The sequence below is a fragment of the Oryctolagus cuniculus genome, chromosome 7, assembly GCF_051225735.1.
Source record: "Oryctolagus cuniculus isolate XC-2025 breed Fujian yellow rabbit chromosome 7, ASM5122573v1, whole genome shotgun sequence".
Taxonomy (NCBI): domain Eukaryota; kingdom Metazoa; phylum Chordata; class Mammalia; order Lagomorpha; family Leporidae; genus Oryctolagus; species Oryctolagus cuniculus.
Genome location: NC_142873.1, coordinates 16,328,118 through 16,355,769, shown reverse-complemented (window position 1 = coordinate 16,355,769; position 27,652 = coordinate 16,328,118). Strand labels below are relative to the sequence as shown.

The 27,652-nt window shown below is 56.1% G+C and overlaps 1 pseudogene across 1 annotated transcript; it reads left to right on the top strand.

Annotated features, from left to right (window-relative positions):
• The first annotated feature begins 537 nt into the window (after positions 1-537).
• LOC103346098 (adenomatous polyposis coli protein 2-like) lies at positions 538-27,652 on the top strand (annotated as a pseudogene). The gene is made up of 4 exons (XR_016236987.1): positions 538-824; positions 15,316-15,426; positions 23,835-25,009; positions 25,042-27,652. The product of XR_016236987.1 is annotated as an adenomatous polyposis coli protein 2-like (transcript).

The window sequence follows — 27,652 nt, the reverse complement described above, 5'->3', positions numbered from 1 at the left end:
GCCCAGGGTCCAGGGCAGGCGACGGCTCACACGGGGCTCAGCCTAGGCTGGCCCACTCTGGACAACGCAGTGACGAGCTGGAACACCCAAACGCCACCCACGGGCCACGCGGGATGCGGGCGCTTGCCCTACGTGCGGGTCCCCGGGAGCCCCTGTGCTCAGAGGCTGGGCGCACGGTTCCCAGATGTCACTGATGTCCCTGTGCTCCCGGGGGCCCGCCCAAGGCCATGCACAGCTGTGGTCCAGGCACTGGAGACCACCAGGGGCGGGGCGCAAGTCCCAGAGCCCGTGCCCAGCCTATGCTTTTACCACCACGGACAGCGGCTGCGAAGCCCCGGGCAGGAGAAGCGCCAGGCTCCCGTCTCACGCAGAAACCCGGCCCGTGGCCTCAGTGGTCTCTGCCGGCAATGGGCGGTGGGCGAAGCCCCCTCGGCCCCTCTGCAGCGCCCCGCCTCCTCTTCCCGACCGGCCCCGCCCCCGGGTCACGTGACGCACGGAGGTTTTCCCGTTCCCCTGCCTTGATGTCACCGCGGCGAGCGGGCCAATGGGCGCGAGACCGACGGCGCCTGGGAATTCCGCCGCCCCGCCCCCGGGCCCGCCTGACGACCAGGCCCGGCGCCCCAAGCAGTCTCGGGCGCCGCGCGTCCTGCCCCGCCTGCGGCCCCAGCCCCTGCGCCGCTCGTCCGGGCCGCGATCGTCCGCGGGACAGCTCGCGTGCGCGCTTGAGTCTGGGCCGGCCTCCGAGCCGCGCGTCCCTGCTGGCCAGGCCATGCCGAGTCGCCGCGTCGCCAGACAGCCCGCTGCGCCGGAGCTGGCGGCCCTGGGTAAGCGGAGCCCGGGTTGGGAGACGGCTGGGGGGCTCCCGCGGAACGCTGGGGGCGGTGCGGAGACGCTGCGCTCGGGGGAGAAAGCCGCAGAGTAGGAGAAGGGTACGGCCCTAGGTGCGGGCGAGGCTTCCCAGCGAGGAGCCAGAAGTGGGCGGGGCCTGACCCTGAGACTGACCAGGGGGCGGGGCTCTGGTAGGCGAGGGGGAGGGGCCTTGCCCGCGGGGGCGGGGCCTGCGCGCGAGGATGGGACAGGGTCTGGGCCCAGCGTAAAGACGGAAGCGCGGCGCAGTGGGAGGGCCGAGGGGGCGGGGCCTACGCGCGAGGACGGGACCGGGGCGGGGCCCAGCGCAAAGGAGTAAGCGCGGAGCAGTCGGAGGGCCGAGGCGGGGGGGCCTCCCGCCGGAAACGCCCCGCAATGAGGCCCGCCTCCCTGACCCTGTAGCAGGGCTGGGTGTGACCCTGGGAGTAGAAAGGGGCTGGGGGCCGGCAGCTGTGGCCAGGGAGTGCAGTGGAGGATGGCCCAAGTCCTTGGGCCCTGCAACCCATGGGAGACGCACCTGGCTCCTACCTTTGGATCAGTGCGGTGCACCGGCTGCAGCGGCCATTGGAGGGTGAACCAATGGCAAAGGAAGACCTTTCTCTCTGTGTCTCTCTCTCACTGTCCACTCTGCCTGTCAGAAAAAAAAAAAAAAAAAGAAAGAAAATAATTGAGTCAAAAAGTCTATGGCCAGGGAAAATATTGAATACAAGTGAAGGGAAGACATTTTAAAAGAAAAGAAAATTGAAATTGTTCATTTCCAGTGGACCTATAATGTAAGAAATGCTAAAAGGAAATCTTTCAGGCTAAAGAAAAATAATGCCAGATAGAAATGTGCACCTTGAAGAGGGGAAGAAGAAACTCATATAATAAATATCTGGATATCTACAAAAGATCCTTTTGTCTTAATTTTCTTTAAAATACATAGCGTTGTTTAATACAAAAACAACTATATTTTCTTGTGGAGTTTATAGAGTATTTATGTATAATAACTATAGACACTCTACCATAAATGATAGGGGTGCAGAAAATGCAGTTACAGTATTGCAATGTTTCCACATTTAAAATGAAATAGTACAGCATTAAATCACAGAAATAATTAAAAGTTCGGAGTGCATATTGAAATCATTAGAGTGCTCAATAAAATTAATATAAGCAGTGTAGCTAAAAAGGCAGTAGACAAAAGGTAATGCCAAAATTCTACTAAAATAAATCAAAAATAGGAAGGAAGGAAAAGGACTCAAAAAAAGAAGATGAAGAACAAGCAAATCATAAAATAGTAGAGCAAATTCCAACCACATCTATAATCATCGTCAGAGACTGTCAAAATAATCAAGACCACTGATATTCTATCTTTAATGATGCATTGCAAAAACAAAATCCTGATGAGATAAAAGTAAATAGATGAATCCAGGACTTCTATTTTTGCAATCAAATATTATAATCTGAAATAAGTCTGAATAAGTTTAAAAAGATCAAAATAATAAAGAAAATGTTCTCTGTCTATACAGGGATTTATGGCTTTAAATTTTTGTTTACTGATTGATTTGAGAGGCAGAGAGACAGAGACAGACAAATGGAGTTCTCATCCACTTGTTCACTTCCCAAATGCTTGCAATGGCTGGGGCTGGGCCAGAAGAAGCCAGGGACAGAGAACTTAATTCAGGTCTCCCATGTAGATGGCAGGGACCCAACTTGCTGAGCCATCACTTGCTCCTTTCCAGGATGCATCTTATCAGAAAGCTGAAGTCAGAAACAGAACTGGGACCTGAACCCAGGCACTTTGATGTGGAATCGAGAGTCTTAGCATCTTAACCACTGGGACGAATGTCCACCTCCATCCTGAAATGTAATAGATGGCATGCTTCTTGGTATAGAAATATCAAAGTGAATACATAAATTTGGCAGTCACAAGATATTAGATTTATTTATAAAAACCATTGCATTTTATGTAATATCAATAAATAATTAAATTATAGTTTAATAAGAATTATTTAAATGCATCAAATAACAAAATGGCAAGAAATACATTTAATATTAATAAAATATATGCAAGACATCACATAGAAAGTGAAAACACATTGGTCATAGAAAATAAAGTTAGGATAGATGGAGAAATAACACCATAGACTAAATTATCAATTATCTCCTAACTAATGTGGATTCAAAGCAATCCAAATAGAAATCCCAGAACTCTTTCATTAGAATTTGATAACTGATTTTTTAAATTCATATGAGAAAATAAACAACCTATGCAAAGCATTCTTACAAAGGAAAAGCAAGGTTGAGGTTCTGTACTATCTAACTTCATGAAAAACCATAACAATAAACAAGACAATATGACATAAGCATAGAGATTGACTAATAAATCAATGGGAAAGAATGAAAACCCCATAAGTAGTCCCAAACTTACATGTTCATTTTATTTTTGTTAAAATAGCTTAAGCAATCCAATTCAAAGAAAAAGAAAATGATTTTAATGAATGATGGTCATGTGTGAAGAAAATGAACCCTAGGAGCAAAAAATGCTGAAAATATGAAAACAGCTTCAGTAATTCAGGGGAAAAGTTGGAGTTTGCATTTTATTTTTTATCGTTGCATTTTTATGTTTGCATTTATTGCTCAGTTTGCTCAGCGGGGAAGTCCAGGGGGCTTGCAGGGAGCTGGATCCGAGCCTGGCTCACTCAGAGTAGGTGGGATCCCAGGAGGGACTGGCCAGCATCCCTGGCCAACGTGGGCCAGCGCCAGGACCCACACTGGCCACCCTCATCTCTGTTCCCTGTGGCATCCTTGGCAGCCTGGGCCCTCGACATCACTGCCTCACCAACCCCCCCCAACCCTATATACCCAGAAGGCCATGGGAGAGCCACGCGGCAACCCCTGGAATGTCAGTGTGTGTGAGGGTGCCAATGGGGAGCTGCTGACCATGGGGCAGTGGACGGACACTGGTTGGCAACTCTGTGGGTGCCTTGGACATCTGCAGTGCGCAGTTGGTGCTGAGGGGTGGGTGCTGTGGGTGGGCCCCAGCCGTGGGCAGATCCACGGTACAGAGGGTGGATTTCTGATGCAGGCAGCAGCACGGACACATGCAGGGTAACTGCACCACGAGAAGGACGCCAGAGTGGGAAGAAGCCTGAGTGCCCCGTGCAGCTCTCAAGAAGTCAAAACCCATCCCCAGGGCTGGCGCTGTAGCATGGCGGGGAAAGCCTCCATCTGCAGTGCTGGCATCCCAGATGGGCACCGGTTCAAGTCCCAGCTGCTTCACTTCCTATCCAGCTCTCTGCTACAGCCTGGGAAAGCAGTGGAAGATGGCCCAAGTCCTTGGGCCCCTGCACCCACGTGGGAGACCTGGAAGAGGCTCCTGGCTCTGGTTCTGGTTCAGCACAGCTCTGGCCACTGTGGCCATTTGGGAAATGAACCAGCTGATGGACCGCATTCTCCATTCTCTCTCTCTGCCTCTGACTTCTGCTGGGTGCCACTGGCCCTGCCCACTCAGTGGCGTCCTCTGGGTGCATTGGTGCCACGTCACCAGCCAGAGCCGCCTCACCCACCTCCTGCACCTCTGCTTCCTCAAGTTGGCGGGAGATGCAATCGAAACATAAACCTGTCCTGGTGCAAACAGATTGAAAAAGTCTGCGGAAACTGCATGGATTTCCGGGAAAATATTTTAAAACCCCAGTGATGGGCCAGCGCTCTGGTGCAGTGGGTGAGGCCCCCACCTGTGGCTCCGGCACCCCAAATGGGTGCCAGATCAAGTCCTGGCTGCTCCACTTCCAATCCAGCTCCCTGTTAATGCACCTGGGAAAGCAGTGGGAGATGGCCCAAGTCCTTGGGCCCCTGCACCCACGTGGGAGACCTGAAGGAACCTCCTGGCTCCTGGCTTCATCTTGGCCCAGCTCTGGCCATTGCAGTCATCTGGGAGGTGAACCAGTGGATGGAAGACCTCTGTGTGTGTCTGTCTCTCCCCCTCTAACTCTTTCAAATAAATAAATAACATGTTCAGAACACTTATGTCAGCCTACAGTTGGGCAAAATCATCTAGCACAAAACCTATTATTTTGGCCGGCGCCGTAGCTCACTAGGCTAATCCTCCACTGTGCGGCGCCGGCACACCAGGTTCTAGTCCCGGTAGGGGCGCCGGATTCTGTCCCGGTTGCCCCTCTTCCAGGCCAGCTCTCTGCTGTAGCCAGGGAGTGCAGTGGAGGATGGCCCAAGTCCTTGGGCCCTGCAACCCATGGGAGACCAGGATAAGCACCTGGCTCCTGCCATCAGATCTGCACGGTGTGTTGGCCGTGGCGGCCATTGGAGGGTGAACCAATGGCAAAGGAAGACCTTCCTCTCTGTCTCTCTCTCTCACTGTCCACTCTGCCTGTCAAAAAAAAAAAAAAAAAACCTATTATTTTAAAAACCGTGAAAATGTCTCTACAACCCAAAGCTATGCACAGAGCCAGTGACTTCCTCATCAAATCCCAACAAAATGGGAAAAATCCCAAGCTTCACATGGAGCTGCAGAACATTCCAAGGAGCCGGTGCAGCCCTGAGGAGAGAGAAGCTGCAGGTGCTGCCTGACTGCAGGGAGCCAGAGTGGCTGGGGCCCGCAGGGGAGCAGCCCCGGAGCAGTGAGCACAAGAGACTGGGTGGGGAGCAGACCAGACGTCCACTTGCAGGGACGCTCAACCCCAGCCTCCCAGCACACAGGAACCACCTCCAGGTAAATGGGAGCTCCAGGACATAGGACCCCAAAACACAGGCAACGAATGGAAAAACTGGACAATGGGGTCAGGAGGAAGAGCATGAGGGGCCGGACACAGACCAGGAGGAAAAGTGTGAGGGGCTGGACACGGACTGGGAGGAAGAGCGGGGGGGGCAGACATGGACCAGGAGGAAGAGTGTGAGGGGCTGGACATGGACCGGGAGGAAGAGTGTGAGGGGCTGGACAGACGCCCGTGCAGTCAGGGACGCACTACAAACAGGGCTCAAAGCGGGACCAAGAAAACAAATTGTCTAAAAGCAGGCCAGAAACCCACGGAGACATGTCTTAAAAGCCACACCAGTGCCCACTAGATACTTCACTATTTTAAGATTTATTTATCTATTTGAGAGGCAGAGTTATACAGACAGAATCTTCCATCTGCTGGTTCACTCCCCAGATGGCTGCAACAGCTGGAGCTGTGCCAATCCGAAGCCAGGAACCAAGAGCTTCTTCCAGGTCTCTCATGTGGGTGCAGTGGCCCAAGCAGTGGGCCATCTTCTACTGCTCTCCCAGGCCACAGCAGGGAGCTGGATCAGAAGTGGAACAGGGGAGATTAGAACCAACATCCATATGGGATGCTAGTATGGTAGGCAGAGCCTTTACCTGCTATGTCACAGTGCATGCCCCAATAGATGCTGGAAAATGCTCACTGTCACTCATCAAGGAAACAAATCAAAACCACATGAACTGCCCCTCACTCCTGTTAGATTGGCTGTGATCAAAAAGACAAAAGCCAGAGCTGGGGAGGATGTCGAGGGAAGGGAACCCCTGCAGACTGCTGTGCGCATGAGACACACGTGAGCCAGGTGTGAACCAAGCATGAACCAGGCATGAGCCACACATGAGCCACACTTGATCTATCTGTGAGTCAGGTGTGAACCAGGCATGGGCCATACATGAACCAGGCATGAGCCAGTTATTAGCTAGGTGGCCACTGTAGGAAGCCATGGGGAGCTCCTCAGAAAACTTAAAACTGGGGCTGACAGGGGGGTTAAAGCCCCCACCTGTGATGCCAGCTGCCCATACAGGCACCAGTTTGAGTCCCAGCTGCTCCACTTCTGATCCAGCTCCCTGCTAATGCACCTGGGAAAGCAGTGGAGGACGGCCCAAGTGCTTGGGCCCCTGCATCCCTGTGGGAGACTTAGACAGAATTCTGGGCTCAGCCTGGGCCATTTTGGTCATTTGGGAGTGAATCAGTTGATAGATGATTTTTCTCTCTGTTTGTAACTCTTCCTTTCAAATAAATAAGTTATTTTTTAAGATTTTTTTAACATCCCGGGAACCTGCAGTGTGGTCTTGTGTGACAGGTGTCCATGAGGCTGATGAATGAAGGACGGAAGAGGAGGAGCTTGTGTGGGTCACCCAGCTGGGCCCCAGATGCAGCCCCAGGCAAGAAAGATGGGGGCTGCGCTGAGAAGCCCCGAGAGCCAGGCGTGGGGGATGGGTGGCCCCAGGCATGGGGGACCTCAGGAAGGAAGCCTGGCACAAAAGGGCAGGTCCTATGCTCCATCACTGCAGAGCCCAGACCCTGGAGGCGGGAACGTCCTGAAATCCCAGGGCCTGACTGCGGTGCAACCCTGCAGCTGCCCCAAGACTCCCTGACTGCACATGCAGAGCCCTGACTGTATCTCAATAAAGCCTGTCTATGAAGGCCTGGAAAGCAGGTGCAGGCAGATAAAACCCAAGAGGAGGCAGTGTGCACACACGAGTGCATATACACACATACGTGTGCACACACATGACTCACACATGTGAATGCACACAGAGAAACTCAGGAGATGGTGCACAGAAGGGGCAGCCGCTGAGTGAGAGCCCAGGAACCTGACCGCACATGCGCACACACAGACATGCACACACATGTGTGCACACACACTCACTGGGACCTGACCACACAGCCTGAACGACATCTCACAGGTGCACACAGGTCAGAGAGAAAGGACTCTGAGAATAAATCACAGATGTGTGTCTTCACTTTTTAAGGAAAGATCAATAGATACATTATGTGATATTGTGTGATTCTAATCCATACATATACACAACAAGGTAGCAGAGACGGAGGGAATTACAGGAGGGAAATCAGGAAGGAGACAGGAGAGCAATGGTCCAAAAGAAAGAATAATGGGTGATAGCAAATTCAAATCCAAAAGTAAGAGCGACTACATTCAATGTAAAAGTAACGCGATTCCAGCAGAAAGATAAAGATCGCCGGATGCAGCACTTTAAACACCAGTTGCGTGTTGCTTGCGGTCAGCTTCAATTTTAAAGATGTGCAAAGCCGAAGGAGGAACCCTTGGCCCCCTGTAGCCCTGGGCAAGAGGGAGCCGGCAGCCAACCAAGCCTGTGCCCGAGGAGCACAGTGCATACGCAGCTAAGCCACAATGCCAGTCTCCCGCCAGCCTAGCTGTCACAGCTGGCCTGACAGTGTCCCTTCGTGAAGGGGGTGTGTGAGCCCAGGGGGAGATGCAGCAGAGACCTGGGAGGGGCCAGGCTCACCCCCCTGTAGAATCACCCCACCCTGGAAACTCAGCGACTCGGGAGCCCAGCACCAGTCCTCCGGAGAGGTAGCCGTGACCCCCGCCCTGCTACCCTGAGCCCTGGCTATCAGCACACCCACAGCGTGACACCCTGGTGGGGACAGAGGGGGAAATTTATGCATTTATGTGTTATCATTTTGTGGGAAGGGCAGAGAGAAAACCAAAGATGGACACAGAGAGAGATCTTCCATCTGCAGGGTCACTCAGAAAACGCCTACGACAGCAACTCCAGGACCCCAGGATTCCCCCAGGGCTCCCCTATGGGCCAAGCACAATGCCAGGACCCCAGGACTCCCCCAGGTCTCCCCCATGGGCCAAGCACAATGCCAGGACCCCAGGACTTCCCCCAGGGCTCCCCCATGGGCCGGGCACTTGAGTACTTGAGCCATCGCCTGCTGCCTCCCAGGGAGCTGGGACCCGGAGCAGAGCTGGGACTGTTACGTGTTACATACGAGCACATGGATACAGGCACCCCTGCTGTGTACTCACTGCTGCGCCGCATGCCCACCTCCGGGGTCCCTGTCCTCTCACGGCCTCGTGGCATCCACTGGTTCATTCCCCAAATGGGGATGCAGGCTGGGCCAGGCTGGAGCCAGGAGCCAGGAGCTCCATCCGATTCTCCCACATGGGTGCAGGGGCCCAAGCGCTTGGGCTATCATGCACTGCTTTACCCAGGCCATCAACAGGGAGCAGGATCAGAAGTGGAGCAGCTGGGACTTGAACCAGTGGCACCGGGGTCCTCTCCAGCCAAAAGGAATCCCCCAGGGAGCCGCCCCCATCCCGTCCCACCACGGGGTGTGGGCCAGGGGGCTCCTTTCCGCTGTCTTGGTGGAGGCTGCCAGGACAGTGTGTTGAGAGTGGCTCAGGGATGTGAGCCATGGGAGTAAGTGCTGGCATCGATTAGTCATGTCTGCTGGGGCACAGCCAGGTCAGGACTTGATTTGCCTGCTTTTGCGGTAGTTTCTGTACCTCTGCAGAAACAGCTGCCATTCAACATAAGGGGCTGTGGTTCAGGCCGTCAGGTGAGAGACCCCCTCACACCAGCTAGGCCTGTGTGCACAGAGGGCTTTCGGGTTCGTTGGTTTCTTTATGAGGTTTCTGTGTCTGCCACTGTGCCACACACGCCCTGACTTGTGGGGATCCATGTTCTCACCCAGGCCCACTCCCTGGATACCCACCCCAGTGCACAAGTGGGAGGGGGCCCAGTCCAACGAGCGGACTCAGCCGAGTCACTTGTCCTCTCCACGCCGGTTTCCCCTCTGTGAAAGGAGATGGGTACTGGGCGGCCAAGGAGCAGAGAGGAGACCCCGGGGACACGGGGAAGACACGGCAGCCAGGGGCAGCACCCAGGGAACCACGGCTGTGGACCCTGAGCTTTGGGAGCCAGAACGGAACTCAGAGGACACGGTCACAGTGACAGCCGGAAAGAAGGCCAGTGCTGAGAGATGAGGGGTGGGCGCCGGGACTGACCTCCATGAGGAGGGAATCCCACCCCAGCAGCCTGGGAGACTGGATGCAGTGAGCCCCCTCCTCGGAACGTGAGACCTGCCAGGAGGAAGCCACCGAGAGATGGACCAGCGATGGGCCAGGGCCCCATCTGGGATGTCAGAGCCCCCTGAGCAGGAAAGGACCTGTGCCTGGTGGATTTCCCCATGAAGCACTGACATTTAGAGAGACCCACAGAGGGAGAGACCCTGACCCTAGAGCCAGATAGGCGCACCCTTCAGAAAGCCAGTGGGAAATGGCGCAAAGACCAAAAAAAGCCAAGCTCATGTAGACTCCGCATAACACGCATTTTCACGGACTGCTGAAGCCCTCATGCAAGACCCCTACACCTAGCATGGAGCCCCCCAGGCCCCAAGGTCATCTTCTACACCTAGCAGTGACGACCGCGGGGACCCTGCCCGGGGTGGGCAGGTGGGCCTCGGCCCCCCAAGCCCCGAGGTCTTCTATACCTAGCGCGGGGCCCCGCTGAGGGGGGGGCGCCCTCGGTCACCCAGAGCCCCCAGGAGGAGGCCAGCTGTGCCCTTGGCCATGGCCATGGCCGCCCAACCTGTGCCCAGGGCAGCGCCTTTGACCAGGTGATGGAAGGGTGTGCTCTGGGGGCCGTGTCCAGCCTTGTTCAGGGGCTCTGGGCAGCTGACTTCAGGACAGAGGCCAGCTAGAGATCCCCTCTGGTGCCCAGTAGAAACGGGGTGGGGAGTAATGGGGTTCATTGTCGTGGCAGGGTGGGGCAGACAGGGCAGCCCCTCCAGACGGAGCCCCACCCCCGCCCGCCTCCCTTCCAGGAAGCCGTGGCCGACATCGTCTCTGCCCTGAACCTGGACCTGGCCACTGTGGTCCCAGAGCTCCACTCTCTGAGGCGCGATGCCCAGGGCCTCCTCGCGCAGGGCCTGCACGCTCACTGCCGGGCCCTGCAGAGCCGGCCCCCCCAGGAGGACGACGCCCAGGGCCTTCTGGCCGCTGGGGAGGCACTGGTCCAGATGGACGGCACACAGCCCAGTGGGCACCTGCTGCTGGCCAACGCCCTTATGGCGCTGGGTATGCCCGGCCTGCGTCACCCTTTGACCTGATCCGCAGGGAAAGCGCCCCTGGATGGCAGTGACTTCTGAGGCCTCAGCCATGACCACTGACCTCCCTCTGTGCCCCGCAGAGACCCGGCTCTGCCCGGGTGGCCTTGCCCCACATTGCCCTTGTGCTGTGCCAGCAGCTTCCTGAGAGCGGGGTTCCCACTTCCGGTTCTGCTGGGGCTGGTGGCGCTGCCCTGGGCTGCGGTGACCATGGGGGAGAGGCAGGGGCTGTGCAGCAGGTGAATCCGCGTGCCTCTGCCCGCAGACCTTCGCCCACGCCCACACACACCCCTCCCACCCCTACAGGCAACTAAGAGGCAGGCGGTGCGCATCTGCAGGGGCCCTGCACTCTGCTCAGGAGTCCGCGGCGGCCCCGGGCGGGGCCTGCTCAGGCTGAAGCAGGGAGAGTGCAGGCTGCGGCCCGGGACCTGCAGGGCCTGGCTGAGGCGGAGGCTGTGGACCTGGGCTTCCTGCTGCGGCTGCTGAGGCCTCCGAGGAGTAAAGCCTGCCCAGGTGCACCCGCGGGGTGCGCGTCGCGTGTGCGATGGGCGCGAGCAGCATCACCGGCCGGACCCGGGTCTCTGGCCGCCGGCCGCCACGGCCACGGGCCTCTGGGCTCGCTCGCAGGGGGCATAAGCCTCCCGGGGGTGGAGGGAGACCCCTCGGAGCCCGCCCTGCACCAAGCCCGCCTCGTGCAGGGCGGCGCAACAGCTTCTACCGGGCCTGCGCGTGGCGGGGGCTCCCGCGGCCTCAACCAACAGCGCCGGATGGTGGGCTGGGTACCGGAGCCCGGATCCGGGGACACGCGCGGGGGTCTCGGCTCTGATGTGGGGCCAGGCGGGGCCTCTGGGGCTGGTGACGGGGCTGTGCGGGGTACTGAGCTCACGGAGGTGGGCGCTGGGCGGGGCCTCTCGACTTACGGGACATGTTGGGGGGGGCCTCTGGGCATGGAGGCGGGGTCTCAGAATTCTCATAAGCACCTGGGCGGGGATCCCTTGGCTCTAGGGAGAACTGGGCGGGGCCTCTGGGCTCGGAGGCGGGGCTGAGGCAGCATCTCTGAGAAGCTGCGGGCTTGCCTGGAGTCCAAGAGGATGCTGAGCGACCCTAGCAGAACCGGAAGTAGCCGTTCCCCACTTCCGGTGGCTGGCGGCCGGTCCCCCGACTCGATCGGCGCGCTCCTCCCGCTGCCCACCCAGCCCAGCTGTGTGGGGCCTGAGCGCGCCCTCCGGGCCGGGCCGCAGTCTGGGGCGGGGTCTCTGTACAGCCTCTCCCGGGGGTTCATGAGCCCAGGAGGGTGACCGAGGGGGCTTCAGCTCGGCCCTGAAAGGAAGGCGCCGGCGGCATGGCCAGAGCTGCGCACTCCCCGCCGGCCCTGCCGTCCGGAGGGTGCGGTGGGGCTGGGACTGGCGGAAGCGCCTAGGCCTGGTCAGCAGCCTGCTTGTCCCTCGGTTGGTTCGCTGCCTTCCCGGCTTTGGGTCGCGGAGGCCGGTGGGCCGCTGTCCTGGGGGCGGGGACAGCCTGCGGAGGCCAGCGGGAGGGGCTGCAGAGCCAGCTGGGACGCAGGGAGCACGGGGAGGGGGTCCCAGAGGTGGGCGGCGCTGGGCGCGAACTGGGCTGACCCAGGCTCTCTCCCTCCCTCCCTCCTCTGAGCAGGCCGCTGCCCTGGAAGCCAATGCCCTCCTGGACATGGGGCGGCCGCGGCAGGCGCTGGGCTTCTGCTCTCTGGCCGTGCTGGCCAGTGGTGGGGGCACCTGCCACCTGCGCCTGCGTGCCACCTGCCTGGCCCAGCTGTGGGAATGCGACCGAGCCCTCAGGAACCTGGACCAACTGCTCCAGGAGGGTGCAGGCGATGGGGGCTTCCTGCGGTGGGCGGAGGACCTCTGCTCCCAGGGCCGCCTGCTGCTGAGCCTGGGGGACGAGGTGGGGGCTGCAGTTGCCTTCATCCAGGCCCTCACGCTGGCACCTGCCCCTGCCCAGAGCAGCCTGTGGGGGCAGCCGGGCCGGACCCCCACCGTCCGCCGTTTCCTGCACCACAGGCAGCGCTGCCTGAAACAGTAGTGCCACGCGGAGGCCTGGACAGCAGCCCAGAGCGGCCTCCTGGTGAACTGCGGCCACCGCAGCCTGAAGCGGCTAAAGGCCAGAGCCCAGAGAGGGGTGGACTCGGGCTGCCGGCTGCACTGACCCAGCCACGGCAGCAGCCCGTCATCTTCAGCCTCAGGGTATGTCCTGCGGCACCCCAGATCAGGAGGAGCCTGGGGCCAGGGTGGGTCCCAGTGGGATGACCAGCTTCCGTCTTTTTGACCCGGGGAGTAAAGGGATAGCTTCCTGGGAGGGTCCTCCCAAGGCTGGGGACCCTGGCGCACACCTAGAGCTGGGAGGCTGAAGCAGCAGCCCAGGTCTCCCCCTGGCTGCACAGGACCAGGCCACACCCTCACACTGTGCCTGGAAGCCCCTCTTTGGGCCCGAAGCTGCCTCCCACCTTGGCCCTGGCCTGAGTCTCAGGGCTGCTGCTGAGTGCTTTCCTGGAAGTCACTCACAGGGCTGCTCCCCGTCTTGGGCCGTGGGGGGCCCAGTGAGCCTGAAAATCCTGAGGGGACCCCGCTTGGTACTTTCCTGGAGCTGGAGACAGCTGGGGACTAACCTTCCAGGCAGGCTCTTGCTCCCTCCCAGGCATGCGGGGGAGCCCAGCCGTGCCCTGTCTCTGCCCTGTCTGCTGCAGCATGCATGAGAGGTGCTGGCAGACCAGACCCCAAACCCCCTCCCGGGCCACCTGCCCCAGTCTCTGCCTGCTCCTCCCTTGGGCATGAGCCACAGCGCCCCCACCCCTCAGCTCCTGGTAGGCACCTGTCCCACCCCAAGCAGCAGAAGTGGCCCTAGGGGTCAGCAGCCCCACCCTCATCCCCTTTGGGCCCTCTTGGCACCTGCTGGGCTCTGACCACAAGGACAGGGGCTACAGGGACAGTGCCTCCGACCATGAGGATGAGGGGACTGGGAGTCCACAGTGGAGGGGGGAGCTCCAGTGCCTCTCTCCTCTCTGCCTCCCCACTCAGAAGCTCCCACTTGGCGAAGTTTCCTGGGGCACCGTTTTCACCAAGTTTTTCCTCCAGTGTCCACTGTCATCCTTCTGTGTCCACTGTGTGCTCGTGGGCTCCACAAAGATAGCCTAACTGTGTGAGGAGCCAGGGATGGGGCCAGGTTCTGGTCAGTGCCCAGGCAGTGAGGTGAGGGCAGGTGCCGAGGGGCTGGGCAGCCGTGCCTCTGCCCTTGTTCTCCCCACCCTGGTGCCCTGCCCTGTCCACCCCTGGGAGGCCATCAGAGCTTGGCTGCTGGGGTGCAGACACCCGACCTGCCCGGCCCCTCCCACCCCAGGGGGCAACAGTACCCTTGGCTCATCTGGCAGGGGAGGCACTGGGCTGACACCCAGTGTCAGGTTGAAGCCCTCACCCCCCAGGGGGTGGGACTGGGAGGTGATAAGTGGTGGGACTCATGGGGGAGAGGACATGGCTGCCCCCTCCTCAGAGTCCACTGGAGCCTTGGCCTTGAACCCCAGCCTCCAGACTGAAAAAACTCCTGTGCATTTGCAGATATAAAACTTAGTTTTGTGGCACCTCGGTGGAGGATGGCCAGATCCCCGAGGTCATCTACACCTAGCAGGGCCCCATGGGGTGGGGAGGCAGCCTTGGTCCCCAGAGCCCCCTGGGCCCCGAGGTCATCTACACCTAGCACGGGGCCCCCAAGCCCCCTGGGCCCAGAGGTCATCTTCTACACCTAGCGGTGCCGGCCACAGGGACCCCGCCTGAGGTAGGCAGGTGGGCCTCGGCCCCCCGAGCCACAAGGTCTTCTACACCTAGTGTGGGGCCCCTCCAGGTGGGGTGCCTTTGGTCACCCAGAGCCCCCAGGTGGAGGCTGGCTGTGGCCACTGTGGCCGTGGTCATGGCCGCCCAGCCCATGCCCAGGGCGGTGCCTTTGACCAGGGGCCTGGGGCGGGGCCGAGGCTGTGGCCAGACCCAGGGCTACGTCCACCTGTACATAGCCGAGCCCCTACCCCTGCCTCGCCCCATGACCCCTGCCATGGGAGGCCGCTCGTGCGCCCCCGGATGGTTTTTTTAAATAAAGGAAGAAACGCAAAAACAAGCAAACAAACAAAAAACCAAAAAAACTTAGTTTTGTTCATTTAGTTTCTGTTTAAGCACATTCTATAATGTAACAATGCCACTTAAGAAAGTAAAACCCTACAGGTGTCCCTCACATCTTTCAGAATACAACAGAAACACCTTAAGTTAGGCCCTCTTGGTGCTTCATGACCAGATTCCTGCATAATTTTCACACATTCAGATACAAAGCATACTTGAAAGCCAGCTTCAGACACCATCTGCCACAAATAGAACATTTTTCCAAGTCCATGATTATACTTGCTCATTTCTCTCCCAGATTTACTTATACCGGAATCCTTGTCATGGCTCTATGAGTATACTCTCCGTTTCTAGTCCTTTTATTATTTTTTAGTCTATTTTAGAATCCATTCTTTGGATTATTACCCTCCCTCCTCTGCTTGACCTTGAGTGTGTGACTTGTGGTTTTCTCTTGTTTCCAGCATTTCCAACAATCCTATCCACAGTGAAAGCCTGGTGACTACTTCATTCCCACCCTTGCCTTCCTGCAAACACAGTGGAATCAGGTGCTTGTTAGTCATGAGATGTAAACAGTGAGTACTGGGGCCCCACGGTGGCATAGTGGGTAAGCCTGCCACCTGCAATGCTGGCATTCCATGTTAAGTGCCAGTTTGTTTATGGCTGCCTCTCTTTCAGTCCAGCTCCCTGATAATGGGAAGAGCAGCAGAAGATGCCCAAGTGTTTGGCCCCTGTCCCTCAGGTGGGAGACCTGGATGAGCCCCCAGCTTTCCCCTGGCCCAGCCTTCGTGGTTGCAGCCATCTGAGGAGTGAACACATGGATGGAAGATCTCTGTTCCTCCTCTTTCTCTGTAACTCCGACTTTCAAAATAAATAAAAAACTTTTTAAAAAGTGAGTCATCTGGAAGCTCTTAATGCTGGGTACAATTGCCCCATGCAATATGTAGGCTGGACTTGGTGAAGGCAATGGATATTTGGGTGCTTTGCCCAGGTTGTCTTTTCTGGAGAGAGCTGGAGATATGTAGAACAAGACTTCACAACAGCCCCTTGTACTACTAACCTCCCTGCTGACCACCTCTCTGCTGTTTGTATTTTTTATCACAAAATAATTGAGGCTACAATTTAGAAATGATAATACAGGTAATACAGGTCATCTCCTGAGACCATACATGAATTCTTTTTTTTTTTCTTTTTGAGGATATCTAGGGCTTTATTTTGTAATGCAGAGGCCGTACAGCAGATGGAAGATCTCTCTCCCTCTCATTGTAAGTGTACCTCTCAAATAAATAAAATCTTGAATCAGGGGGAGAGGGAAGGGGAGGGGGAGGAGGACGGAGAGGGGGAGAAGGAGAAGGAGAAGGAGAAAAGACTAAAACATGCCTTCCCTGTCCTGGAGCTGGCATGGGTTGCCACTTGCACCATGGACACCAGTTCGAGTCCCGGCTGCTCCACTTCCCATGCAGATGGCTGGGAAAGCAGCGGAAGATGGCCTGAGTGCTGGGGCCCTGCACCCACATGGGAGACCCAGAAGAAGCTCCTGGCTTCGGCCTGGCTCAGCCCTGTACGATGGGGCCGCTTGGGGAGTGAACCAGGGATGGAAGACTTCTCTCTCTCTTTCTCTCTCTCTCTCTCTCTCTCTCTCTCTCTGTCACTCTGTCTTTCAAACAAATGACCCAAGACAGCTTCAAAAACAAATGAGGTCTGAGCTCTGGGTTAACACAGGGACCAGGATCTGCCCACTCTCCACAAAAAGTCCTCTTCTGCACAGGGAATGCTGGGAGCTCTCTTTCCTTACTCAAAGCTCTGCTCAAATAATGCCCATCCCAGCCTTACACTAGCTGTGCCCCCATTCAGGGGCAGCCAAGATGGGCCTGAGTTGTGGGGGCAGGTCAGCTACGTGTGGGCTGCCTCAGGGCCTTTGCACAAGCCAGTCTCCACCTGAATGCTCTTCCCGCTCATCTTCCATCTGGTCGCTACTCAAGTGTCGCCTCCTGCACAGATCTTCCTCAGACACTTTATCCACATCACCGGGAGGTAGGTCCTGTGTCTGACCATTGTCTCTGCAGTTACACAGCCTCGCCTTACAGTGGCTGTCTCTGCCCACACACCATGAGCACTGAGGAGCTGGCAGACACGTCTGCCCCATCCCCCTGATTTTTTGCTTGGCAATTTTGCGAGACGATTGCATTCTTCCTGAGAAACCCCAAAGGAAGATTAGTTCACATAGTCAGATAAAGCTGAGTAGAAATAACACAAGATAGAGAAATGCAAGGAGGGTAGGGTTCAGAAGCTTGCAAAGTCTTTGAGATATCAAGATTTATTTATTTATTTGAAAGGCAGAGTTAGAGAGGGAGAGATCTTCCATCTGCTGGTTCACTCCCCAAATGGCTGCAATGGTCAGGGCTCAGCCAAGCTGAAGCCTGGAGCCTGGAATGCCATCTGGGTCTCTCATGTAGGTGGCAGGGCCAAGGAGTTTGGCCACTCTCTGCTACTTTTTCAGGCACAAGACTCAAACGGGCTCATGTGGATTCTGGCATCAAAGGTGGTGGCTTAACCAGCTCTCTTGGGGTTTGCTTCCTATTTTTTGAGAGATTCTCTAAAATAAGTTAACTTTGATTTTCATTTGTCAGAAATTTCTCAGTAAGTAAAACAAACTGCTGGTAGTCGTCATGAAAAGTGCAAAGAGTTAGCTATTTCTTAAAGGAGAAGAGACTTTCACACAGATAAACCGACAGGTCACTCTGGTTAGTCAACAGTTTGCGTTTGTGCACAGTGCCTTAGGGTCCCCAACCAATGCAACAATCAGTTGAGCTGGAAAACAGGCTGAACTAAGTGGCCTGCTTTCACAAAGTGACCAGTCAGGATTTCCCATACAAGAGTTCTGTGTGGTTCTAATACAGAATTCCACCAATTGCTTTGACACACATTTGTCACTGGTCTAGTGATCCTCAATTCATTAGCCCTCAGACTTGGCTTGGATTGGCTTGGATGCCAATCTAACCTATGCCTTCTAGAATTACTCCCTTTACAATCATGAGACAAAAACCTATCACGTTAAGACTTTGTATACATAAAGAACTGCATCTTAGACTTCTAGTCCCTAGAACCATGAGCTTAATAAATTTCTTCCCTTTATTTTTTAAGACTTTATTTCTTTACTTGAAAGAGTTACAAAGAGGCAGAGGCAGATAGAGAGAGAGAGAGAGAAAGGTCTTCAATCGCTGGCTCACTCCCTAGATGGCCACAATGGTCAGAGCTGTGCTGAACCGAAGCCAGGAGCCAGGAGCTTCTTCCATGTCTTCCACCTGGGTGCAGGGGCCCAAGGACTTGGGCCATCTTCTGCTGCTTTCCTAGGCCATAGTAGAGAGCTGAATCAGAAGTGGAGCAGCTGAGACTAGAACTGATGCCCATATGAGAAGCCGGCACTACAAGCGGCTGCCTTACCTGCTCTGCCACAGCACTGGCCCCAACTTCTTCCCTTTATGATTATCTAGTCTCAAGTGTTCTGTCTTGGTGACATAATAAGGACCAAGACAGTCACAAACTCTGAGATAGTAAAATACACTGAGCATCAAGAGCCCAGTGGAACTAGTCAGAAGTCAAATTACCAGTCAAATTACTGACTGCAGATCCATTGGGCAACTGGAGTTTAGGGCCCAGTCAATGCACCTGTGTTCCAAGCAGTCTATGGTGAGTCAGCGAATGGTCTCAGTAGAATCTCCAGAATGACCACTGTTGAGGATCTGAGATAAAAAGACACAGCTGTGGTTAAGCCTTAGCATTACAAGAGGAAACTCTGCTTGCAGATACAGTCCCTCAGAGCATAGCAGAATGCTGATCGTCCATGACTGCTTGGGGCAGCGTGGCGCTCAGGGACTAAAGGATGTTCAGAGGGGGAGTGAGCTTGCATCACCATTAAGTGTGGCTCCACGGGTGAGAGTGCTGCTGGCTATTGCTGCTCAGAGGTACAGTTCGGTGGTGAGTCTGCCCTGATGGGCTGACTTTCACAAGTGAGTGCTGACACCAACAATTTAGTTTGGCAAATGTGTATTCATAGAACTGCATTGTCCTCGATCATTTAGAGAGGTTTAAACAATGAACACGGATCTTTATTGCCACAGCTACAGAACAACCAGACTTTCCTAAGTTTGCCGGAACATTTTTATTCTCACCCTTGCATAGTGGAACCAATGTGTCAGACTATTTCTAGCTTGAATATCCTGATTACTCCATCAGATTCTTGTGACCCATCATGCATTTTAACATCACATTGCTTTAGCCTGAAAAATCTCCTGAAACCACACTTCCCAAGTAAAGCTGTTTTTTTAAGACTTATTTTATTTGCTTGTAAGGCAGAATTAGAAAGAGAGAGGGAGAGAGAGATACAGAGCTCTTCCACCCAATGGTTCACTCCCCAGATGGCTGCAGTGGCCAGGGCTGGGCCAGGCTGAAGCCAAAGCTAAGAGTCAGGAACTCATCCAGGTCTCCCACATGGGTAGCAGGGGCCCAAATACTTGGGTCAGTGCTGCTGCTTACCTGGGCCCAGTGGCAGGGAAGTAGAGCAGAAGTGTAGCAGTGAGAACTTGAACCAGGGCTCCAATATGGGATGCCAGCATTGAGGATTAACCTGCTGTGCCACAGTGCCAGCCCTGCAGATGTGAGTCTTTGTCTCTTCATTCAAGTAGCTATTGGTTATCTGAGATAGTAATAGGAGAGTGAAGCAGAATGGTTAGAGAAAATGTAAGAACACACTAGGCTTGTGATTAATCAGTAAATAATTATTCAGTATGTAGACGTTTTGAAAGAATGAGCTCTAATGCAACTACCTGTCCCCAAAGAACTCATTTACTGGGGAAAGGTGAGGTTAAATGGCACAACATCTGGGATGCCACTTGGGACACAGGCATCCAATATAGGAATGCCTGATTCGGGTCCTGGATCCTTTGCTTCCAATCCAGCTTCCTGATAAGGTGTATGCTGGGAGGCATCAGGTGATGGTGATAGTACTCGGGCCCCTGCCACCCATGTGGGGAACTTGGATTGAGTTCTAAACTCCTGGCTTCGGCCTGACCCAGCCCTGGCTGTCATGAGCATTTGGGGAGTGAACCAGCAGCACTCTGCTTCTCTCTATATATTCATATCTCTCTCTCAAATAAAATGAAAATAAACAAATATTTTAGAAAATGTTTATATATGAATCTGAAATTGTGAGGTATGTGTTTTAAATGCACTTCAGAAATTATTAGGAAAAGTCTAGTTTGATTTGAATATTCACTTTTTTGAAAAAAAACACTCTCCTTTTTTTGTGAGTCTACCAATGAGCTTGTTGAGTACTTGTAGTAATGAACATGATCAAGTGCTTCATTGCAATCATCAATTAGTAGAGAGCAAAGAGCTAAGTGGTCCATAAGTCAGAGAGGCACAGAATGAGCAAATACATCAACATCTGAAGACATTAGAGACTCAAAACTAACAATCAAAATGCTCTTGACAGTTGGAGTCTCTATCATCCAGAGGTAGCCCTGTAAATTAACCACATTCTGTCTTCTGCCAAGGAACTTGATGTTGAATGCGGCATCAAAAGACGGCCCAGTAAAATGGTCTGTATTCACATTAGGGTAAAATACATGCATTTCTGAAAAACACAGAATTGGATGACTGTCGCTCCCCCTCTTCGTGGAGGAGCAACACAGGACCCTGCGCTGTTCTTTTGTCTGCTCGGCCCTCCCCGGGTTTGCTGCTGGTTCTTACAAGTCCTATCAGGCAAACCGAATCCGGGTCCTCTCTTCGCCATGTTGTGAGGAGGTTTCTAGGCGCTGATGCGTGCCTGTGTTCGGTGCCCTGCAGCGCATGCTCTGGTCGAGCTTTGCTGGTGCTTACCGCCTTAAATCAGGCAGACCGAATCCAAGCCTCCTAATTGTTGCATTGTGGGGAAGCTTTACTGATGTTAATTCGTGCCTGTCTTCGGTGACCTGCGGCTAGCCGCCCAGGTGCTCATCGCCTCACTAATCGGGCAGACCGAATCCAAGCCTTCTAATTGGCATGTTGAGGGGAGGCCTTATTTTTCTCTATTTCTCTATCTCCGGGCATTCCTACCTCTCCCATTTCACTTCTATCTTCCAGCATTCCCATTTCTCTTTTACTTCACTTCCAAACTTCTGTTTCTCTTATCCCCGCAGCTTCCCGGCACCTCGCCGCTTCAGCCCGCGCGCCTCTCTCATCTGCGCAGCTTCCCGGCTTTGCGCGGCTCGGCTTCGCTTGCTCCGCGGTCTCCACGCTTAACCCTTTCACGTCTGAACCACGGCCTACGCCAGCGTTCCCTATCTATTCACGCCCCGTGCTCTCTCTGCACGCGGCGGCTTCCGCGAGTAACACAGCGTAGCTTGCGTCTCCACCACTAGCATTCAATCCAAGTTCCCCGGGCTAGCCTGGCGAATTCAACCCAGCGTACGTCTCCGCCCCACGGTTTGGCTTCCCGTCCTTTGCTCCCCGGGCTAATCAGACGGATCCCAACCAGGCTCACGTTTCAGCTTCTAGTTTCAACTTTTCGCCCCCTATTCCCGGGCTAACTTGAGAACCCCAAAGTGGCTTTCGTTTCCGCCTTGGCCTGCCCCCCGCGGCTTCAATTTCCCTAACATTTTTCTCTACCCGGTATGTTTCCCCAAGCTTTCCTCCAACGATATTCCTCCCTCATTTCTCCTGGCCTCTCCCCACAGTCCGCGTCCGAGTCTGTTTGTTCTAGCTTTCACTTTCGCTTTCGACCTTAGAGATTCCTCCCAGCTTCCCCCCGTAGTCCGTATCCGAGTCTATGCCTAGGCTGTTTGTTCTAGCTTTCACTTTCGCTTTCGACCTTAGAGATTTCTCCCAGCTTCCCCCCGTAGTCCGTATCTGAGTCTATGCCTAGGCTGTTTGTTCTAGCTTTCACTTTCGCTTTCGACCTTAGAGATTTCTCCCAGCTTCCCCCCGTAGTCCGTATCTGAGTCTATGCCTAGGCTTTCAATAGCTTCTTCCGGCTCCTTTTTCGTCCGGCTTTTCCCTAGGCTGTTTCGAGTCTATGCCTAGGCTTTCAATAGCTTCTTCCGGCTCCTTTTTCGTCCGGCTTTTCCCTAGGCTGTTTGCTAGTTTCTCTCTCCGATATTTTCCCTAGTTCTTCCCGTTTCTTCCCTCCTAAGTTTCATATCCGTCCTAAGTTTCCTATCCGAGTCACGGCACCATTATGTCGCTCCCCCTCTTCGTGGAGGAGCAACACAGGACCCTGCGCTGTTCTTTTGTCTGCTCGGCCCTCCCCGGGTTTGCTGCTGGTTCTTCCCGGGTTGGCTACTATCCCTTCCACCTCCGTGGAAGGGCGGTTCCCCCTGGCCGCTTTCCCCACTTCCGCAGGGGAGCGGCACTCCGCCGGCCGGGTCTCTCGGGGGCTGCATGGGTTCCCTTAGATGTTCCCCATAGATGTTCCTGGTGCATGCCGTCTCTCTCCTCCTTTATAGTCCTCCTCCGCCAATCCCAACTCGGCTGCCCACACGCCGAGTACGCTGCTCTCCAATCAGGAGCAAGTCCTACAGTTAATTGGTTGAACTGGAGGCAGCTGTGCGGAAGCTGTTTACTTCTCTCCCAGCGCCATATTGTGGGAGAGCAGATGCATAGAATAAGTCTTAATTCGAGTAACTTAGTCCAGTCCGGATTGCTCCCCACAGATGACTAAACTACAAAAAATTTCTGACTCATGCAAACCCCAAGTGTTATCAGTATCATCATCAGTGTGAGCAGTAGCCCCTCATGACCAGTGTCCCCGGAATGATTCTGGATCCCCAGTGTCACCGTCCCCGGCATGAGCAGTGAGACCAGTGTCCCAGTATGACCCTTGTCACCATGCCCAGTATGAGCAGCCTCTCCGGGTGACCATCTCTAGCATCCCAGGTCACCAGTGTGTCCAGCATCACGAGGAAGGTGAGTCTGCAGAGGGGAGAAGAATTCAGTCAGAATTATTGTTCTAAGTCATCTTTGGACAATGGGGAAAACTGCCCTCCCTGGTGTTCTTTTGAGGCTTTAAGGAAACTGGTGGCTGTCTTCATCTGTTTTCTGTTTCTGTAACCCAATACCACAGATGGGATAATTTATTAAGAAAAGAAATCCATTTCTTGGAGACTAGGAAGCCCAAAGTTGGGGGCTGCATCTGATGGGAGCTTTCTGGTTGGAAAGGAACTCTCTGCAGAGTCCTGAAGTTGTGCAGGGCAGCTCATGTTGAGACAGAGAAAGTGTATGAGCTTTGGTCTCTCCTGCTTTTCTTATAAAGGCACTAATGCAAACCCAGGAACCCCACTCCCATACCTCATCTAATCCTAATGACCTCCCAAAGACCCTCACCTCAAATACCATGTAGCATTGAGGCCTAATTTTCTTTTTTTTTTCTTTTTCTTTATTTGACAGACTTAGACAGTGAGAGAGAGAGAGACAGAAAGGTCTTCCTTCCGTTGGTTCACCCCCCAAATGGCCTCTATCGCCAGCACACTGTGCCAATCCAAAGCCAGGAGCCAGGTGCTTCCTCCTGGTCTCCCATGCGGGTACAGGGCCCAAGCACTGGGGCCATCCTCCACTGCCCTCCTGGGCAACAGCAGAGAGCTGGACTGGAAGAGGAGCCACTGGGACAGAACTGGCGCCCCAACCAGGACTAGAACTCGGGGTGCCGGCGCCGCAGGCAAAGGATTAGCCTAGTGAGCTGTGGCGCTGGCCTTTTTTTTTTTTTAATTTAAAATTTATTTGAGAAACACAGACACAACACCACCCCTCCCACCTGCTGGTCCACGCCCCCAAATGCCCACAACTGCTGCCCAATCCCCAGAGGGCATGGCGTGGCCGACTGCTCTTGCCACCCAATCCCAGGAGCGTGGGGCTGGGCCGTCTGCTCTGGCCTCCCTATCCCAGAGGGCGGGGTGGAGCCATCTGTTTCAGCCACACCTGACCCAGCTCCCACCCTCCACCCATCCAGGCAGGTGCTCCAGGACCACAACTGCCTGCAGACGCTGCTGCAGCACCTGACCTCACACAGCCTGACCATTGTGAGCAACGCGTGCGGCATGCTCTGGAACCTGTGGGCCCGCAGCGCATGGGACCAGGAGCTGCTGTGGGACCTGGGCGCCATGGGCACGCTGCGCAACCTGGTGCACTCCAGGCACAACATGATCACCATGGGCAACGCTGCCACCCTGTGCAACCTGCTGGCCCACCGGCCTGCCAAGCACCAGGCGCCGCCATGGCCATGTTCCCCGGCACCTGCGTGCCCAGCCTCTACGTGCGCAAGCAGGGGCGCTGGAGGCGGAGCTCGACGCCTGGCACCTGGCGCAGGCGCTCGGCCTCCTGGAGATGCAGGCCCTGCCCGAGGCCGCTGAGGCCGCCGCCAAGAAGCCGCTGCTGCCCCTGCGGCACCTGGACGGGCTGGCGTGGGACTAAGCCTCCGACTTGGGCTGCTTCGACGACGACGACGACGTGCCGTCCATGGCCGCCGCCACCCCGGAGCCCGCCAGCCTGGCCATGCTGTCCTTCTTCCTGGGCAGCCCCTTCCTGCAGGGCCAGGCGCTGGCCCGCGCCCAGCCAGCCCGCCGCGGCCTGGAGCCTGAGAAGGAGGCCGGCGGCGAGGCAGCCGTGGCGGCCAAGGCCAAGGCCAAGCTGGCGCTGGCGTGGATCGACCATCTGGTGGAGGACATCTCGGCCTTGCACACCTCTTCTGACGACAGCTTCAGCCTCAGCTCCGGGGACCCGGGCAGGAGGCACCGAGGGAGGGCCGGGCACAGTCCTGCTCTTTCTGCCGTGCCCCTGAGGGCGGCCGGCCGGAGGTAGGGGGCCAGGCGCATGCCCTGCTCTGGCTCAAGGCGGCCCACGCCAGCCTGTCCAACAACAACTTTAACAGCGGCAGCACCAGCTACTGCCCGCGGGAGCACATGCGACCCTGCCCGCTGGCCGAGCACCGCGAGGAGCTCCTGGGCGGGCAGCCGCAGCCAGCTTGGCTCGACCTCGACCTGCGGGGCAGCCAGGCCGAGAGGCCCACCCGGGATGCCGCCAGCGCCGATGCCCCTGTGCACACCATCAAGCTGTCGCCAACCTATCAGCACGTGCCGCTGCTGGAAGCCAAGGGTAGGGCAGGCGCGGGGGCCCCCAGCGGCCCCAAGACACACTCACACACACACACACACACACACACACACACCCTGCGGCCTGGAAGCAGGCCTGGCTGCCAGCGGAGGGCCTGAGCCAGGTGCCCAAGAAGCTGGGGGCTGGCTGGCGGTCCCAGAGGTGCAGGAGAGGCCCCTCTCACTGTCCTGCTGCAGCTTGCTGTCCTCGCTGTCCTTGGCCGGATGCCCGGGCCCCTGAGAGGCCGGAGACGTGGACAGCGACTCCTCCCTCGAGGGCCTAGAGGAGGCCGGCCCCAAAGAGGCAGAGCTGGGCGGGGTGTGGCGAGGGCCCTCCTCTCTGTCCATGGCCATCCCGGCACCACTGTGGGGCCGTGGCCGGGGCCTGGGCATGAAGCATGCCACGCCATCCAGCTCTTCCGAGAATTGTGTGCAGGAGATACCGCTGGTGCTGAGCCACTGCAGCTCTGTGAGCTCCCTGGGCAACTTGGAGAGCCTGTCCATCGCCAGCTCCATCCCCAGTGACCCCTGCAGTGGGCTGGGCAGCAGCACGGTAGCCCCAGTGAGCTGGCCTACAGCCCCGGGCAGACCATGTGGCCCAGAGGGCTTCATCATGGAGAAGCCGGAAGAGAAATTCTGCGCCTCCAGCCTCAGCACACTCGCCCCGCGCGAGCACTCCTAGCAGCAGTACATGGAGCTGCGGCTGCTGCCGCCTGCCTGCCCCAACCGTGGCACTGGCAGGGGTGGCGGTGGCGGCGGGCGCTGCTGGGGAGAAGTTGCAGGATGCCAGGAGGGGCCGGTGCCCGCAGGCTCCAGCAACCACATGGCCGCGGACCAGGAGCTGGAGCTGCTGGGCGAGTGCCTAGGGGCCGCAGTGCCCGCGTGACTCCGCAAAGTGGCCTCGGCACTGGTGCCCGGCCACCGGGCACTGCCTGTCCCAGTCTACAAGCTGGTGCCCTGGAGGACGACTCCTGAACCGACTCGGCAGAGGGCACGCTGGTCAGCTTCTCCAGCGCCGCGTCCCTCAGCGAGGAGACCCTGCAATGGCCACCCAGGGAGCAGCCCCGAGGCCAGCTGGACGGGCAGGAGGCCCCCGGCCTCGCGGCCCCATCTAGCCAGGTCTCAGAAAAACCGGCTCAAGGCCGGGGGCACCAGCTGGCACGGGCAGGAGCCGGGCCGGTCTGGAGCTGCCCCTGGTCCGGCTCCCAAGTGCCCATTTGGACTGGGCTTAGGGTGAAGGGGGGAGCAGTCCCTGTGCCTCAGGACGCCCACCGAGGACGCCGGGTACTGCTTCTAGGACTCTGATGAGGCGCCCTCCTCAGCCGGGCTGCCCCTGCGGCGACCATCTGCCATCCCGCGGGCTCTGAAGTGGGGCGGGAAGGAGGCCCCTGCCCCAGCCAAGGCGGCCGCTCAGGTCCAGCTGCACCCCAGGGTCCAGCCCCGGGTGATCTCCAACGAGACCCCACCTTGCTACTCCCTGAGCTTCTCGGCCAGCTCTCTCAGCGTGCCCGAAACCTATGAGCGGCCGGCCAGCCACCTGGGAGGCCGGGAGCCCGTGGTCCCCCAGGCCCCGCGCCGGGGAGGTGGACACGGCAGCTCCCCCAGCCTGCGCTCTTAGGAGGCGCTCCTGCACCACTGCATAGGCTCAGCCATGCCCAGGCGCCGGTCTCCGGCCTCTGGTCCTCGACGCCACAAGGCACGGGCTACCGGGCAGGACGAGTGGCCCTGCAGAGGCACCCCGGGACTGCAGCCAGGAGGCTGCCAGCTCAGACCAGGCCACTGACCTGGACAGCATGGAGTGGCCCGCCATCCAGGAGGGCACCAACTCCATGGTCACATGGCTGCACCAGGCAGCCGTGGCAGACCCCGCGAGGCCTCCTCCCAGTCTGACTCCCTCCTGTCCCTGGGGTCTGCTCTGGAGGACTAATTTTCAACGTGAGTTTGGAAGCAACGCATACACACAGACAATAGCAATAGCTTTTTTGCCTTATTGTCAAATAACTAAGCCAAATATTGTGGCTTTATTTCTATAAATGAATCCCATGAAATGTATATTTAGGTATGTATTAATAAAATCAGAAAAGTAATGCTGATTCCATTGGGGGTGACAATGAGGTACACAAAGAGAGATTTTTCACTAATTTTTAAAAAATTGTATATTTCCTTTTTTTTAAAGATTAAGATTTTATTTATTTATTTGTTTGAGAGGTAGAGTAACAGTGAGAGGGAGAGAGAGAAAGAAAGATCTTCCTTCTGTTGGTTCACTCCCCAAATGGCCACAGTGCGGGAGCTGCACTGATCTGAAGCCAGGAGCGAGGAACTTCTTCCCAGTCTCCCAAGTGGGTGCAGGGGCCCAAGGACTTGGACCATCTTCTGCTTTCCCAGGCCACAGCAGAGAGCTGGATTGGAAGAAAAGCAGCCGGGACTCAAACCAGCACACATATGGTATACCGGCATCACAGGTGGAGGATTAATTTACTGTGCCATGGCCCTGGCTCCAGATTTTTCATTTAATTTGTATGTTTTTAAGGATTGCTGTGTGATAGAGTATTTGTTTCAGTATTTGTGGTATCAATTGTAATGATATGATTTTGATGATTTGATATTTTGCTGTTTTTCAAATAATCAACAGTAAGGCTATCATACTTTTTTTTTCAGGGATAATAAATGTATTTTAATA